The sequence below is a fragment of the Martes martes genome (genome assembly GCF_963455335.1).
Source record: "Martes martes genome assembly, chromosome: X".
Classification (NCBI taxonomy): domain Eukaryota; kingdom Metazoa; phylum Chordata; class Mammalia; order Carnivora; family Mustelidae; genus Martes; species Martes martes.
The window spans coordinates 103,040,711-103,045,899 of record NC_137897.1 but is presented as its reverse complement, the minus strand read 5'-3'; positions in this window follow the sequence as shown (position 1 = coordinate 103,045,899).

Sequence of the window (5,189 nt, the reverse complement as noted above, 5' to 3'; positions counted from 1 at the left end):
AGGCTCCCTGCCGAGCAGAGAGCCCGATGCGGGGCCAATCCCAGGACCCTGGGATCATGACCCGAGCCGAAGGCAGAGGCTCCAACCCACTGAGCCACCCAGGCGCCCCAGGCTATACTTTCCATAGCAAGTCTCTAGATTAATCACTCTAGACCTTGGTTACACACTAGAATCACCTTAAGAGCTTTTAAAAACCTCCATGACCAAACTATTCCCCACATTAAGTAAAGCAAAATCTCTGGGGTTCGGACCTAGGAATGGATATTCCTGAAGTTCCTTGAGTTACTCCAGTGTATAGCCAAGGGTGAGAGTACTCTCCTAAAACTAGTTATCTTTAATCTTTTGGCCAGTAGTCTTTAGGAGGACTCAAACTTTATGCCTTGACTCATGCAACTGTTGGACCTACCTATTATAAGCCCATGCATAAAGACATTCCTTTTCAGTAAATATTGTTAACCAAGAGTATTGAAAGTGTTGTAAGAGACTATATTTCAGTGATGGTAAATTTAGGGTGACTTTTGCTTTCCTGCTGCTGTCTACTACCATAATTGAGGGGTCAGTAGGGTGACATGTATGGGAAGAAGGTTAGGTTAGAAATAGTTTTGTATCATGGAACACTACATCAAAAACTGATGAACTGATTTCAAGCTTTACTACAAAGCTGTGATCACCAAGACAGCATGGTACTGGCATAAAAACAGACACATAGACCAGTGGAACAGAGTAGAGAGCCCAGATATGGACCCTCAACTCTACGGTCAAATAATCTTCGACAAAACAGGAAAAAATATCCAGTGGAAAAAAGACAGTCTCTTCAATAAATGGTGCTGGGAAAACTGGACAGCTATATGTAGAAGAATGAAACTCGACCATTCTCTTACACCGTACACAAAGATAAACTCGAAATGGATAAAAGACCTCAACGTGAGACAGGAATCCATCAGAATCCTAGAGGAGAACATAGGCAGTAACCTCTTCGATATCACCCACAGCAATTTCTTTCAAGATATGTCTCCAAAGGCGATGGAAACAAAAGCGAAAATGAACTTTTGGGACTTCATCAAGATCAAAAGCTTCTGCACAGCAAAGGAAACAGTCAACAAAACAAAGAGGCAACCCACGGAATGGGAGAAGATATTTGCAAATGACAGTACAGATAAAAGGTTGATATCCAGGATCTATAAAGAACCCCTCAAACTCAACACACACAAAACAGATAATCATACCAAAAAATGGGCAGAAGATATGAACAGACACTTCTCCAATGAAGACATACAAACAGCTACCAGACACATGAAAAAATGTTCACCATCACTAGCCATTACGGAGATTCAAATTAAAACCACATTGAGATACCACCTTACACCAGTTAGAAAGGCCAAAATTAGCAAGACAGGAAACCACGTGTGTTGGAGAGGATGTGGAGAAAGGGGAACCCTCTTACACTGTTGGTGGGAATGCAAGTTGGTGCAACCACTTTGGAGAACAGTGTGGAGATTCCTCAAGAAATTAAAAATAGAGCTTCCCTATGACCCTGCAATTGCACTACTGGGTATTTACCCCAAAGATACAGATGTAGTGAAAAGAAGGGCCATCTGCACCCCAATGTTTATAGCAGCAATGGCCACGGTCGCCAAACTGTGGAAAGAACCAAGATGACCTTCAATGGACTAATGGATAAGGAAGATGTGGTCCATATACACTATGGAGTATTATGCCTCCATCAGAAAGGATGAATACCCAACTTTTGTATCAACATGGACGGGACTGGAAGAGATTATGCTGAGTGAAATAAGTCAAGCAGAGAGAGTCAATTATCATATGGTTTCACTTATTTGTGGAGCATAACAAATAACATGGAGGACATGGGGAGATGGAGAGTAGAAGGGAGTTGAGGGAAATTGGAAGGGGAGGTGAACCATGAGAGACTGTGGACTCTGAAAAACAACCTGAAGGGTTTTGAAGGGGCAAGGGGTGGGAGGTTGGGGGAACCAGGTGGTGGGTATTAGGGAGGGCACATATTGCATGGAGCACTGGGTGTGGTTCAAAAACAATGAATACTGTTACGCTGAAAATAAAAAAAATTAAAAAAAACTGATGAACTGTATGGTGACTAACATAACACAATAATAATAATAATAAAAGAAATAGATTTGTAGCAATAAAAACTCACATTTCCTCAGTGGGTTGTATTATATAACACTACCACTTGTGCAACAATTTAGAAACTACTATAGCAATGGCAGGTTGTGGTTTGGCTTAGACAAAGACAGAAAACTCCACTTATAGTAAACATCTCTCTTTTGATCAGAGCGAATATACACATAAAATAGAATATACTTTATTATTAAATGAATTCTGTGTTTATTGATAGCGGGTTAATGACAGCAGAGACAGGCTAGCCCAGGCAACTGAAAGAATTTGAGACACATTATATGAAACCATAAGATTCAAAGACAAGTCATTGAAAGGTATAGTCTTCCATGAAGATTCCTCAACATAAAGGTTAAGGATCAACACTATGAAAGAACAAAAAAGTAAGAGAGCAGCCATTGGAATTTTACAGATCTGAACATTTCTTAGTTGAGCAATGCTGATGTAAATCCCCTTCTTGGCAGCCAAGCACAGGGAGAAAGCCTATCGGTCTGCGGGTGGGGTGTGTGAAGGGCAATGGTTTGGCTGGCACTCCAGCTAGGGGCATACCAGAGGGAGAACAGCCAAATGAGGCCAGGCTCAAAGAGGAACAAAGAGCAGACCGGATGGTGGCAGGTCTCAAAAAAGTTCTAGGCAAGAATCCTCCCTCAGCAGCAATTCTTGCTGGCGCCAGACCTGACAATCCTTTGGGACAATGTGGAAAAGGGCCACTCTGAGGCCTGCTAATAGGATCACCATTATTCCACTACTGACCATTTTACAACATTTAGAGTCAACTTTCAGCTAATTCCTTCTTTTTATGTCCTGAGCATACATTAGAGAATCTAAAAATGGAAGGCCTCAAGAAGGAGAATTTGCAGCTCCTGCAAGGAAGGAAGGACCCTGTCAGAAGATTTTCCAGTGACTTATTTCCTCCTGGAGAACCTCCCAAGGACAAAGAAGAGATGGGACTGCAATTACAGCCCCCTCCTTCAGAACTGAGCTCATCCCTACTTCTCACTCCCTTCACACCTCCACACTTCTTCCAACATTTCATCCTAAACCCTCCATCAACCTGGTAAATCAAAGAGAACAAACAAATCACTCCCTTATAACACATTTTAGATGCCGCTCAGTGTGGCATCAGCAGGTCAAGGATCACCGTTCTGAAAGAGACAACTCTAGTCTGAGAGGTTTTTCTTGCATGATCCCTAAGCATTGTTCCATGCTCTCTGTTAGACTGCACCCACTCAATCTCCCAAGGCTAGCACACAATGATACTCTTAAACCTCTTCATCTGTCCAAAAACAAAACAAGCCACAAACCCTTCTGAAGTGGCACAGTACACAAACAGTTCATTTTATGATTTGGTGAAGAATATGAGCTTTGGAGTGAGGGAGAAAACCCAGGGTTTGCATCCCTCATTGCCACTTACCAGCTGCACACACTTGCTTCCCACTAGAATTCTTGGCACCTCTGTCCCTCCTCATGTCAAACGAAAATGAATTAAAAAAAAAAAAGGTTGTTATGAGGATTGGCTATTATGTGCATCAACTGCATCCAGTAAGTAAATGGTCAATAAACAGTAGCTTTTTTCCCCCTAGACTTTTCTTGAGGCAACTATAAAGAAAACAACTAGTGAGTTTTAAAAGATACTAACTGCAAACAAAAGTTGAAGTTTACAAAATCACAACAATTTGAAAGGAACATACAAGAAAAAAATCATAAAAATCACAACCTGAGGTAATCATCGAAATATGAATAGAAATAACCTTGAGCTGTCTGTGCCCCAGGCTTGCTGAAATTCAAGATTTTTGCTTTTCCTTTAAACTGCAGATGAAGTTCCCTGGTCTAGGAGTCAAACCCAGGATCACATGCCAGCACTGTCCCTTACCAGTTCTGTGACTTTGGACAAGTACCTTAATTTCCCCCAGCCTCAGTTCCCTCATCCGCAGAAGAAGAATAACTAGAGTACCCAATTCCTATGGCTGCAGTAAGGATGTAATGGGCTTGTTAGAGCATAGGAGCTCAATAAAAGGAAGTTGCTCTAATTAGCTTATGTTCCTACCTCCTGAGTCTGTGAATTTCTAGGGCTGTGTTCATGGACACCATCCACATTTGAGGAGTTCTTTCACATTCTCTTTCCTCCTAGGTCCTCTTTTGCTTTCCGGGAAAGCGAGCTGACATATTTCCACCTATCTGTTGAGCTTACTTATCTCAATCACTCCAAGGAGGAAAGAAGCAGAGGAAACACACCCCCAAACTGTTGGAGACCCTGCAACCCTGCCGAGCTAGAGTGGGAGGGGCAGGATGGGAGGCACAGAAAGGCAATCATTTCATGTCTGCCTTTTTGGCTCCTCCTCTACACCTGCTAAAAGCACACTGGGCAGCTCTGGAAAAGAGCGCAGAGTGGTGTGTCAGTTCTGCTGCTCCCTCCAGTGGTTGGGCCTGGAGAAGTCATGAGGTGGAGATGGTGGGAGGAGTGGAGAACAGCAACAAATAACCTCAATGAAAACCATAATAATAATGACAACAGTAGCAATAATCCACCACAGGCTCATAGGGAGGAAAGTATGATCATAAAACCAACAAAAATAGTATATGTGGGGGCGCCTGGGTGGCTCAGTGGGTTAAGCCACTGCCTTCAGCTCAGGTCATGAACTCAGGGTCCTGGGATCGAGCCCCGCATCGGGCTCTCTGCTCAGCAGGGAGCCTGCTTCCCTCTCTCTCTCTGCCTCTCTGCCTACTTGTGATCTCTGTCAAATAAATAATTTTAAAAAAATAGTATATGTGGTGGTCCTGTGAAGGAAGAGGACTAAAGTCCTGGGAAGATTCATAGATAAGAATGAATCATGAGAATTATAATTAATATGGCAAAGATCACAGTAATCCTTAACGCGCTCATGTAGAAGAGGGAATAATCATGATTATAAAAGCAATACTTAGCAATTACTCCCTACACATCAGTGCTAAGTGCTTTGTATGTATTATTCTACGCAACCCTAAGGAACTTGCACCTCAGAAAAATTAAGTAACTTGCCCATGGTCATAGGGTT